Below are 13,566 nucleotides of genomic sequence, written 5' to 3' on the forward strand. Positions count from 1 at the left end.
TTGGCAGAATTTTAGATATTTTATTAGAAAATTTTGTTATTTTTTTTTGTCAATCATGTCCAAACCTGCAATTCAGCACCTACCATCTTTCATGCCTTTTTAAAAAAAAATAAAAATTTTTAAAAATTTTCATTTTAATTCCAGTATAGTTAACAGTGCCACATTAGCTTTAGGTGTACAATATAGTGATTCAACAATTTTGAGGCACATTTTCCAAGGAGTCTGGCATTATCCCCTCAACCTCTGTGTCCTCATTTGTAAGTTCATTAATAGCAATACCTATCCGATAGGATTACCTGGAGGAATAAGGAAGATTTTGTGAACCAGTAGAACTCGCTACCATGTTCATCAGATCCTAGTGTCAGGGTTTGTTTTTGGTTTTTTTTAAGGTTGATTTATTTATTTTAGAGAGAGAGAAAGAGTGTGCATGAGTGGGGGGAGGGGCAAAGGGAGAAGGAGAGAGAGAATCCCAAGCCAACTCCAAGCTCAGCACAGAGCCCAACTCGGGGCTCGATCCCACGACCCTGAGATCACGACCTGAACCTATACCAAGAGTTGGAAGCTTAACCAACTGTACCACCCAGACACCCCAGGGTTGTTTCTGATGCTGTTTTTATCACCTATATATTTGTTATCCCTCACATTTTTTGACAATTTTGTTCCAAATCAGAGATTCTTGAACGATTCTGGGTGGACTATAGTTCTTGGTCTTTTTCCTATCTCCTCGAGAGAGGATTTTTCTAAGTCATTGGCAAGCTGAAGCTGCTCTCTTCATTTCAACTGAAACGAGAAACCAGTGTTTATGATCTACCCTGAACTCCTACCTGAGTATCTGTCATAGTCAGTTGCCAGTCCCATGGACTTGTTGATAACACATGAAAAAACCCAGCGTGAGCTGGTCTAGGCCCTCAGAGAAAGTGTGAAAAAGCTGAGAAATTGTTCTTGCTTCTCAGAAGCTTTATGAACATCCATGGATGAAGCTGATGACTGACAAACTGAGTAATTAAACTCTATCACGTTCAGTCCTCTCTGATTCAGAATGACCACGTAAAATGTATATTGTTTCCACTTACCGGATGATTTCAGTAAGAGTCCACAGTTCTTAGAAACGCGAAATTGAAAGAGCAAGAAGAAAACACCGTAGCAGGTGACCCTTGCTGAGCCCTTCTAAGCCAGGAACTGTGCCAGTACATTGAATTCAACTCTTTCCCAAACCACACTATAAGCTACCACAACCTTCAGAGGTGGACAAATTCTCCCTTTACTGAGGAGGAAATAAAGACCTGGAGAAGCTTCCTCAAGGTCAGATCTGGCTGGTAAGTGGCAGAGGCAGAATTGAAGCAAAGATCTGCCTGCTTGAAAGCTAACACTCTGTTGACCAGAAAGTGGTCTCTAAAAGTTTTTTGATTGCTTATGTCAACCAATAGAAAAACAAACCATACAAAACAAAAGAACAACAGTTTTAAAAAATCACCCATACATACACATATAATTTATTTTCCATTATATATGTATATTCATTAACAAGTCAAGTCTCTGTTATGCTAATCTATATTGAGCAAATGATCAAACATTCACCAAAAAAGAAATGTAAAAAGGAGGCACTAAGAATAAATACAAATGGAAGAACGTCTATCTTCTTTCCTGACGTGAAGGGATTGCCACCTGCTTGGAATGATGTGTAAACTTTTGCAGACCACCACACTGGACCACCCGGGCGGGCCAAATAGACACATTAAGTCTAACATTATTTTGTCTCCCTGGTAAATCCAGTTTAATCTCTGCATGTGGCCCTGCCTACATAAGGCTTTATCTCTCAAGAATTCCAAATGAGGGCTGCATGCTCTGGTGAGGCTGCCTCAGGCTATAGGGAGCTGGCCCTCACTGGCGCAGGGCCTCAGCTCTCAGCAAATCAGTGGCATGAGAGTTAGGCTGCCACCCAGGGTGGAGCAGAGCCTCCCTCCAAGCTGCCCGGACCACTGCTGCAATGCACGTGCCCGCCCTAGTGGGGAGCTGGGTGGGTGCTCCTGGATGACCAAACGGTAGGCTCCGGCCATTGAAAAAACAAACTGCTTCTCCCAGCACACAAATATCTTGCTAATTAACAATTAGCCATCAAGGGAGAAGAGACGGAGGGGAACTAGGGATCTGAAATGGTCTCCTAAGAGACACGGAGGGGAAAAAAGCAGCACTTAACGGAAGCCAGATAGAAACTGGGAGCTGCCTCATTTGAGCAAGAAGTCTTGCGCTGTTTTTCTAAATGTTTTAGATTCAGCAAAGGGCCCCAATGCATTCGTCAAGTGCTTTACCCTTTAATTTTTAAATGCATTCAAATTTCAAGGGGAATTTAATCCGTATGTTTCTGGTTCTTTTACACTTAACTCATCAAAATGTTGTTCTTTAAGAGCTGTTTGATCTGTAAGGCTTATGAGCCTTTGTTATAAGCCTTTTCAAAACCTCTTTCCCCCTTTTGAATCAGCAAATGGAATTGTGCCAGTTGTGAATGGGATTTGAATAAAGAGAAGTCCAACTTTAGGATTAAATGCCAAACCTGAAGGGTGTCTGAGCGGACTCTGCAGAGACACACACCTGACCTTTTCATGATGCTGGGACCAACAGTGTCCTGGGTACGCTCGGCCCAGGGAGCAGTGTTGGGAAGAGCCCGCAGCAGAGCACCAGTGCGACTCACAGGGCACGTGCTCCTACTAGAGCACCAGGAGAGGGAAGGGTCGGCCTTAGAAGCCGCCAGGCCATCCTTCCACTCGGTGACATCCGTGACACATAATGAGCCAGAGGCTTTTTAGTGCTTTATGTGCCTCATCTTCCTTAAGCCTCATCACCGCTCTATGAGGTAGGTGTGCAGGTAGTAAAACTTAGTGCGAATGAGCTTAGGATTTAGAATCAGTTGACCTGTGTTTGAATCCTAACGTTAGCATTTATAAGCTCTAGTGCGTTAGGAGAGCTCTGGAATACTCCCCAAATTGTGCCCCCAAGTGCTCTTGTTCCTGTCACTATTGTTGTGGATGGTGTGGTTGCTGATGTTGTCATCACTCTGCTATCTTATGGGGAAGCCATTTCTGTTGTTAGCTACTGTTGTTAGAAAGTTGTGCCTCTGTTTGTGTGTGTGTGTGTGTGTGTTTCTGTGTCCAAATCTCTGACAAGTCATTTAGTTCTAAAATAGAGTTAGACCAACCCCTCTTCTGAGTGGCAGGTCTTCACACACTGGAAGACAATTACTATAGGCACCCAAACTTCTTTTTTCCAGATTCAGACGCATACCTGATGTGCACTTCCTCATAGAGACCTGCTTCCTGCCTTCTGTCTTTTCCCCGGGTGCACCGTCTTGACACACTGGAGCGAGCACAGTGTTTTAGATGGGGTCTGACTGGTATGAAGCGCGATGGCGCTTTGCTCGCTTTTGTATTTTACACCCTGACAAATATGGTCTAATCCTTTCATTTGGGAAGTCCCATCACTCCTTTTTTTTCCCATCTAGAAATGATGTTAATAATAGAGTTTCTTATACATGAACCATTTTTCTGGCAGTTCATCCTCTCCTCTACTTCTGCAGTTGATTTTTTTGTTGTGAAATATAGTGCTTTCTTATGGATCCTGCTGAATTTGTAAAAGTGATTAGAGATTCAATGGGAAAACACATATTGTATTGAGTATTTAGATGTTAAGACATGGTCCAACAGGAAGAGTTTCAGGAATTCATATATTAACTACATTCAGAGCCTCCAGATCCCAAGCCTTCAGAGGTTCATTGTGATGGGTCGTTGTGAAGCTCAGGTAAGTAAGTTTTATCCTGGAAGAAAGCTGAAAAAAATCGATTGCCTTTGGCCCTCCCATTGGGTAAGCAACTGAGAGCGAGCTTACAGTGTGTTTAGGACATCTTTTAATTCACCAAGTGACTAAATGTACAGTCACTGTAAGCAGGCGTCCACCAGCTGGACTGCCTTTCAAAGAACAGACAGGACTCATCTACCTTATCCTGGTATTGACATCCCATGCCAAAAAGATCATCACTGGGTTTGAGCATTTGCACGGAATCCTCAGCAGCCAAGAGTAGGCAGCTCTGCTTGATTAAGGCACTTCTGTCTTCCCGGTCAAGGGGAGCGCTTTGCCCATTGCTGGCCACTGGGCTAAAATGGCTAGGCCCAGGGAATGACTGGTCCTGCCAGTGATTCTGGCCATCTTTCCATTTACCTTTTACGTGTACTTCATCTCTGTCCTCTTGGGTTTTGTCAGACCCTGTAAGCTTCAATTGCCTATTCTGCCTGCGAGCTGGGCAGTCCCTACAGGTCCTTACTTAACCTGAGAGCTTTTCAGATACATCTCCATGGAAATTTCTTCTCTTGCTAACAGTCCTTGGTTTGGATTTTAATCTCAGAAAACTGTGAATGTACTTGTTTCGTATGATGTTTTTCTGAGAGGTTGCATGGAGAGCTAATAGGTAGCTTATGACAAGTGGGAATGCAGAGAATTGATTAAGCAACAGGACCTGCATTCTTAATAGGCACCTGGCCCAGCACTAGACAGAAAAATGCAAAACTTTAAGGGGCGGTCGCCTGTCCTCCACCCAGCCCTGATGACTATGTAACATGGTGGAGGGACACACTTTATGTCTGGAAGTAATAGAAAGGTATAGGAGAATAAGCAAGTGGATGCTAAAGAATGTGCTCCTGGCTGTAAATACTATGGTCACTGAAATGAGGAAGAGCAAACTATAGGCCAGAAGAGTCCAGAAGACAAGACAGGATCTGGGCTTCTCAGGTGGATAGGATTTAGTTGGTACAGGAAATGGTGAGATTTGGGGATAAGGATGGATCATTGGGAAATCATCCTGTACATGGAAACCAAAGCACACACACACATACACAACACAGAAACTACAAGCCAACAGCATTTCATTTTCACTTAATTTGCTAATAACTAAAAGCTACATAACTGCTATTGCCAACAGTGATGTACATAGGCATTTTTCTCGTAAGACCTTCTTTCACTTCCCAACAGGATGAACACTATCCATTTTGAAAGACAGAGTAGCTCTTTAAGCCTACTAACACTTGTCTAAAGTAACATTCAGAATAACCTTCCAAGTAGTGCACAGAGTATCTCAGCAACTGACACACAGAAGGTGAAAAGCACCTATATTACTTAGAGTTTCTAGAGCCCTTATTGTGTGCTAAACTCGTTCTCTCCCCCTCTCTCTGTCTCTGTCTCTATATACCTGTGTGTGTGTGTAGTTTCATGTAATCTCCATAACAACATCTGAGGGTAGGCGACATTATTAATCCCATTCACAGAGACATGAGGCACTGAGAGATTGAGGGTAGCACATTAATAAATAATATGGTGAGGCTGTGAACCAGGCATTCAGACTCCAGGATAAGGCAAACATTTAGACTGTGCTATATGTCTTAAAATTGTCTGAATCTGCAGAGCAGTTGACCCTTCCCAGGGGTTGTTTCTGTTGTCCTTCACACCCTTCCCATGGCAAAGAGAGTATTGCCTCCTTAGGAAAACCGAGGCAAAGAGAAGGTTTCTCCTGAGGGTGACAGTCTTCCTCTGCTCAGACCTGCATCATGGCACGTTTGGTGATGACTCAGCAAACACTGCCCTTTGAGTGTTTTTACCTTCCCATCTGTAGCGAGTTTCATTCACGTTCCTTCCATTTTGGCTTTCCATCCATGTTTCTCCTCTGAAGTTCATGATCATGCCCAGATTCCTCAGCTTCTTAATCACTGGATTGGCTATCCTGTACCTTGACCACAACCTCCTGGCCTATCTCAGCTTGCTTGTTCGGTTATTTCTCTTCTTTGACCTCAATGAAACCTAACGCTCTTTGAACACATCATTTTTCTCTCAACCTCTAGATTCATCCTTTCTTCACTTCCTTCCCCATCTAGCCTTGATGTAGCCATCCATGGCTTCATCTGCTGTCACTGTTATCCTCCATGTCCTTATCCCACCACCTTTGTGTCACACTATCCTGGCAAAATACAACTCAAGAAAAAGTTAGGTCATTAGAGCTTACACTGGGTGCTGCTGGAGAAAAACCATAAGGCTCTTTATAGTGGTGATGTCTCCATAAATGCTTGATCTCTAACCTCACCCCAATTGCACGAAAAACCTGGCAATTCCGTCTCCCATTCTCCACAGTGACCATCTTCGGTCTTCTCCATAATGCTTAGCCCTTCTAATCCTGCTTTTCTCTCCTCTTCCCGGAGATTACATTGCCCCTAACTTGGCCTTTCTTCCTTTGCTGAATTTATTTTAAGACTCAGCTTAAACATCATTTTTTGTTAGAGAGGTTTCTCCTAATACCTACATCTTCTCATAATTTCCTAATCCTACCAATTGTAACGCATGCCACCTGTTTTATTAGTTGTTTAACTTTAGCATTCTCTGTAAGTTTCAAGAGGTCAGAATGTGTGCGCTGCATCCTCAGTGAGTATATACTTCCGTAGGTGCCTAATAAATATTTGTTGAAAAATTGATGAATGAGCAAATCAGTGAATGAGAAAAAAGTACACATATGCCATCACGTAAGAACTTTCATAACCTCTTGCCATTGAAACTGTGAGTCCTCCTTCCTTTCCATCTTCTGTCCTCTTACAAATGAAGTTGCTCCCCTCCCACCTGAAGCTCCATCTTCCAGTGATGCTGTGGCCTTGTTTACCCCATCTTCTTGGCTCCCTTGTTTTATAACTCTCCTTGTCTTTCCTGTACCTTTCATCTCATTGTTTCTCTTCAGCATTTAAACGTGATCAAATCTATTTTGTACTTAAAATAAAACCTTTTTTCTTGATCCCGTGTCCAGCTTCTGTTTTGTCTCTTCCTAATAAGCATTGTTTACACTTGACATCTCTAATTCTTCAGCTCATCTTCAGTCCTCACTGTACCTAACCTCTGCTCCCACCATTCCACTGAAACTGTGTTCTTTGTGGCCATACTCCCTGTGACAGTCATGGAAATGTTGGTGTCTCCATGAGGTTAATTGCTGAGTCCATCCTTTCTCCTGGGCTTCAGTACCATCTATATGCTGATAACTCCCTAATCAATAGTTTCAGTCTGTTCTCTCCCCTGACCCTCAATCAGTGTCCTCTGGACATCTCCATGTAGAGACCCACAGACACCTCAGACTCAGCAGGTCCAAACTGAGTGCATTACCTTTCTCCCCATCTCACTTTTCATGAAGTTATCCCCTCTAGAAGATGAAGTCAGAAGCCTTGGGATCATCCCAACTCTTCTGTCACTGCTTCTCAAAGCTAGTTTGAAGTTGGCTACTTCTCTCTGTTCCCAACACCACTTGGCTAATTCATTCTGCCTTGAACTCTCACTGGGATTACTGTAGCCAGCCCCTAACTGACCTTCCCCACCTCAGGCTGGGCCAGATACAATTTATTCCCCATGTACAGTCAGAGAGAACCTTGGGAATGGAGGTCTGATTCTCTTCTATCCTTCCCCTGTTTAGAACTTTACATTGGTTTTCTTCTTATGTTCAGAATGAAGTCCCACCTCCTTAACTTGGCTTTCAGGGCCCTAATTCTTTCACCATGTGATGTCTTCTTGCCTCTCCCTTCCACTCTCATGTCCTTACCCATGCTATCCCTTCTAGCGTATTTCCTACAACCCACATTCTGTTCTCTGGCAACACGGAACTGATACCAGCTTCCTTCTTTGCTCTGTCTTGCCTCTGGACCTTTGTGCACGCTGGTCCTTCTGCCTGGGATACTGATCAGAGGTCTGCTGTAGTAGCACATGCTTACTGAGCCCACGTGTTGCTCTTCCAGAGAGCACAGTGCACTAGAAAGAACACAAGATTTGGAAACCAGATACTGGCTTACCAATTTATTCTTCCATCTATCTCTCTGGCCATCCCACAGATATTGGATCAAGCATTCTTCTCCTTCCTTCTGCCAAAACACATTTCAGAAAACTGTGAATCGTGACCAGTCCCACCAGAGCCGAAGCTGTCTCCTACTAGTCTTCATGCTGCATCTTAGTTATCAGCTACTCCAGAGACCCCTTCTTAACACACACACACACCTCTCTTTTTAGAAGTTGCGTTGTACCCTGAGCTTCACCCATCATAGCAGCTTCTTTCAATTAACAAATATGTATCAAATGCTGGTCTTGTACCAGGCATTGCACTAGGCACTGGTCACACTATAAATTGCTCCTATACTTGTCTGTATCCTCAGTAGAATGGTATGCCCCATGAGGGCTGTGATAATGAACATTTCACAGTTGTGTTATACCCGTAACTAGCACGACTCCTGGATTATGGTAGATTATCAAGAAAGTATTGGTCGGCTGGCTGGCTGGGTAGAAAGATGGAGGAGTAAGTTGGTAGGCCTGATCTCTGATTACCGTGTGCTCCTCCTGGTCCACCATGCTCTCCGTGGGCTCAGGAGGCCTGTGTTACGAGGACAGATCTTCTGATACCCAGTAGGGGGCACCAGGTGTTCTAGGTGGGGCAGGACTTATGCCCCCTACTCCGGTGTCTCTCTCTGTCATTTCTCCCCATGAGTGTCTCAGCCCTTAAAGATCTTAGTCCCTCTCTTTAGGAAGGCCCCCAAAGTAGTTTAGGGTGCCCCATATCTGAGGGATGGGGCTGGGTTAGGAAGGGCTGAATTATTTGGTTAGAATTTATCAATCCGTTCAGGGCTCTGGACTCCTTGTGTTGGTAAATAGAGGCCCCTTTCAGTTTAAGAGCAGCAGGCTTTCCTCCTCTTTTATTGTGATGATTATTATTATTTTTGTGGTTCCCATGGAAACTACCAGAGTGAGAGAACAGAGAAGTCAGGGAGGTTAAAGTGATGAGGCGGCCCCCACATGTTTAAGAAGACCGAGTGTGTCTGTGTGCGTTTGCGTCTGTGTACGTGCATGCGCCGTGCTCACTTTGTTCTCCAGCACACCGCTGGGTCAGGGGAAATTGTGATGTTTATTCACGGCATTTGTTACAATCGGGCTCAACAAGGAGACAACTATCAGCTTTGCGCAATTAGGGAGGCTTTGTAATGACAGCTCCATCAGATTAATAGCAGGGGGAGGGAAGGCAGAGATGGAGACATTCAGAACATGAGCCAGAGGAGCGTTAGAGAAGGAGATAGAACTCAGAAATAGAATCACTGGCTGGGCAGCATTCCCCTCTTGTGTTCCTCAGAGCAGGATGCTCTGGGTGCCTCCCATTTGGCTTTAATGGGGCATGGGAAAGGCAGCTGCCTGGCAGGCCTGGGAGTCCCTGGACTCTGCATCGGCTGTTCTCACGGTTGCTTCTCCCTGCCTCTGCCATCCCCTACCTGATCTGGGGGGTGGAAGAAGAGCCAGCCTGGGGTCCCTTTTCAGAATGGTCAAGCAAAGCACTAACATCTCGAGCCACCAGGAGACGGTCACAAAGAGGTCCCCTTGCAAGGGAACACATCCCCCACCATCTTCCTTGCGGCTCTGGTGGGACTGGTCACGCTTGGTACCACTGCGGCCACGGTGATCGGGATGGCCATGATGGTGTAGGCAATATCTCAACCACAGAAGGCAAAGAAAGAAACAGACTTGAAATCCCTGAACTGAAGGTCATTCCTTCTGATTGGCATTTGAGTAGAGAACCCAAAAGACAAGAGCCAGAGAGGGCGCGCCTGTCCCAGAGGCCCCCTGTCCACTTCAACCGGTGTTCCCATTCGATCATGTGCTCTTGTGTCTGAAAAAGAAGGGCCTCTCTCTCCTGTCATCCTCGCGCCTGGGGATGGCCAGGGGTCTGACTCTCACGACTGCGGTTTCATGTGCCACTTTCAGGCCTTCCGCCAGCACTTTATTGCTAAGCAAGGCCATTGTAGAGGATTCACGTTAGAAACTGAGGAGACCTGGGTGCCTGGGTGGCTCAGTCGTTAAGCGTCTGCCTTCGGCTCAGGTCATGATCCCAGGGTCCTGGGATCAAGCCCCTCATCGGGCTCCCTGCTCCGCAGGAAGCCTGCTTCTCCCTCTCCCATTCCCCCTGCTCATGTTCCCTCTCTCACTGTGTCTCTGTCAAATAAATAAATAAAATCTTAAAAAAAAAAAAAAAAAGAAACTAAGGAAACCTCATCAGCTCAGGCCACTTAAGGACTGCTCTGAGAGGAGCCCGTGTGGCCCCAGTCCTGTCATGTGAGCAGGAGCACCCACACTGGACTCAACCTGAGCTAGAGACTCTTCTTTTATGCCAGCCATTGAAATGGTTGAGCTTACTACTATCCTAACTAATGCAGCAGCTCCCTGGACAGTGGGAGGCGGTGTTTTGTCACTTCCTAGCCCCTCCCTATTGTCTTGTCCGCCCCCTTCATTTGCCATAGCTCCTCTGTGACAAAGAGCAGTCTAGCCCGAGGGACAGAGCCCATCTCACTTCCTGCTCCTCCTCCTCCTTCAATACCACTGCCAGACACTTGCCGTCTTAACTTTTAGGCTTTTTTTTTTCCTTTTTTTTTTTCCCCCCGAATGATTTTTTTTTTCTTTTTGACCAGCAGCCTTGATTGCAAGGAGCAACTCAGTTACACATTACCAGAGTAACAGAGTGTGTTGTAATTGGCCGGGAATCGGTCTTGAAATGTCAAGGAAAGATTTATTTCCTAGTGCAACCTCTCTAGGTGCTAATTTTGCTATAGGCTGCTGGATAATGGTTCCCGCTCACAATGGGCGAGAGTTCCTAATCAGAATACAGGGCTGTAATTGGGTTGAAGGGATTTTAAATCATTAAAGTTGCATTTAGAAAGGGGAATAGAAATAGAACCCCAAGATTGAATGACTCACTTAGTATTTAATGAGGGAGTCATGGAGTATTACTTATAATATTCTCTTAATGACCTTACAAGCGATGTAACTTCCCCCGCCCTCCAGGGTCTATTCACAAGGCACAATTCTGCAGTCTCGGATCCAACACTGTGGAGCAATTAATTACTGACCCATCAAGGAGCAATCAGGCTCTGCTCGGCCAGCAGAAGCTCTGAACTCTTTCCTCACTGTCTCCTCAGTCTTCATCTCCCTGACCTCCTGGTTCTAGGGCCACCAGGAGGGGAGTTGACATTTACCAAGCCATAAATCATCATGCAGTTGGTGAAAAGCCAGCTTGCCAGGAGAGCGATAGGGTACCAAAAAGTTCTATGTGGAAGGTCCAGAGGAGGGGGCATCAGAAGGAAGATGGAAGGTTCTTGGGAGTGCAAGGTCTCCCGGACTCAGGCTATTCTCCGGTGTTTCCATAGGGGCTGGAATGTGCTAGTTTTTCCAGTCTCCATCACTAGTTGGGTTCTCTCAGTGCTGGTCTCCCTATTCCTGAGAAACACTCTACTAGCCACCAGTGTTCAGAGACCCACCAGAGTAATGGATAGAGAACAGACTGGAGTCCTTATAGATCAGGCCCTGCCTCTTTTGAGTCAGGCGACCTCAGGCATGTTACTATGTCGGGCACATAGTGGGCACTGAGCAGATGGTAGCTGCCTTTCATGGGATGGTGACCAAGGGTCACCAGCGTTGGCTCACTAAATGTATTTCACATGGTGTAAATCTCCAGCGCTTACTTTTGGGTTTTATCTCCCGGTAGATCTGCAAGGCCTCCCCCCAGATGATAAATGGAATTCCCCATAAGGGGAATTTGTACAATTTAGGTTGTAGAGGGTCAGCTTACAGCATATGTACCTGTTCCTTCTTCAGGTTCAGCAAGGGGCCCCACCCTCCGGAGAGAGCATGCGCATGCTGTGTGTGTGTGTATGTGTGTGTGTGTGTGCATGCTGGCTGTGTCATTGATAACAGCTCCCTCCTGCTGGGGACACAGAGATTGGACATAAATCTCTTGTAGAGTGACCTGTCTGAATGCGTCTGGAGTCAGAGGATCCTGACTCAGCTTCTCTTGGCCGCCGACTCCATGTCAGCCCTGCTGCTGAGAACGTGCTTGTCATGTTCACGGGTGACCAGCACATTCCTGCATGACAGTGACTTTGGATGCTAAATGGTCAGTAATGCCACTTGTTCCTTCATGAGTGAAGCCTGTAGGGAAATGCCTTTGTCCCTTTAAGTACTTAAAACCAAGTCTATGCGTTTCTTTTATGCTTTAGCTGTAATTCCTATTGGCTTGACATAGCAAGTGAGTGAATGACACTGGCATGCACTTTCAGATCAGGCCAGTCTGGGCACGATTTTCTATTTGAGAATGTCTATGGGTCTTAGCCCTGGGGGGAAGAGGGCCTCCAAATACACATGTGAGAAGAATGACTTCATAGGTAATACATATGGTTTTTCTCCTTAAAATTAGTCTTCGATTTTTACTTGGGTAATTGTGAAGAGGCCCATCCCCCTTCAAGGGTCAAGACGGAAATGAGGCTGACATCAGTTGAGTTCCTCCTAATGGACAGATGGTAGGCTGCTTGTTGTACAGAAGGGAGCTTGTTTGCTGTGCTCTTTGTGCAGTTGAGTCAAGCTTTACACTGCTGCATAGACTTGCCTACAGCCCCAATTTTTCCCTCTACCCGTTCCCCCTTTGTCCAACTAATACAAAGAAAGATGGGGCAAATATCATGTTCTGTTTGTTATCTTGCATATCCATTGAGCCCATTAGAAAGAAATGTGTCATGATTTGGAAAGTGAAAACAGCTAGGATACTCTTTAATTATGAGGTGTTGGCTGATTTAAATTTAGTAACTGTGAAAACATCAGGAGTTATACTGGTAGTTGACCAAAAATTAAAAATGATAATAATGCCTGCTTCCTACAAATCAAAGACAAAACAATGTAACATTGTGGGTGAAAGAACATGCATTAATTTATGCATTTAATCTCTTCCCCCCCAAATTGTGACTCATTTATAAGAAATCAAATAATGTCTTAAATGCAAAGAGGTGGTCCATTATTTTAAGGACTCCTATGGAGACTATTTGGTGCAAAGATTCTTTGCCATCACAACCACCTCCATTAGGTCATCCATTCTGAAATTTCCAGTGTCTGTTCCTTTCTTTTAAAGAGGACCACCTCTGTGCATGATGAACTAGAGGATTAGAAATTCTCTTCATGGGCTGCACTTGTTACCCAGATGCTAGAATTACTGAGACTTGCGCTCCAGACCACACACCTCAGTTGTTCCCAGAAGATGGCGCTTTTCTGACTAATGCTATTACTGTGGCTGTGGCTTTTCAATCTTCTATTTCAGTTCTAGCCACAGGTGACAGCTAGCCTATATGGTACCTTTTAAGAAGTAGAAAACATGCTGTAGTGGGCTAACATATCCCACAAGTGCAAGGCTTGTTAAACCTATAACATCTTTGTGCAGATTAGATCAGGAGATGTAACCCCAACTTGGGGCCATATCTGAATTTTAGCCCTTCGTGTACCCCTTGGCCAGACTCCTTTGTGCAGTGAACAACCTGTGCAACGTGTACAGGGAGCTCTGCTCTCCTACAGTCCCAACTGTTTTGATCACAACCAGAGCAATGTCCGAAGGATCTGCTAACTATTCACATGAACTTTATGTTTATATTTAGTCAGAACGATAGTTTTGTCTTCTTTATAAAAGCAGCAAATCCCCAGAAGCTAGTCAGGAGC

General features: G+C 45.0%; 1 protein-coding gene across 3 annotated transcripts in view; it reads left to right on the plus strand.

The window, feature by feature from the left end:
- Positions 1-13,566, plus strand: part of NTM (neurotrimin) — a 409,150-nt gene that overhangs the window by 168,434 nt on the left and 227,150 nt on the right. The gene's annotated exons all lie outside the window — the stretch shown is intronic.

Source organism: Mirounga leonina, unplaced genomic scaffold (assembly GCF_011800145.1).
Source record: "Mirounga leonina isolate KUSES-001 unplaced genomic scaffold, KU_Mleo_1.0 Mir_153, whole genome shotgun sequence".
NCBI lineage: Eukaryota > Metazoa > Chordata > Mammalia > Carnivora > Phocidae > Mirounga > Mirounga leonina.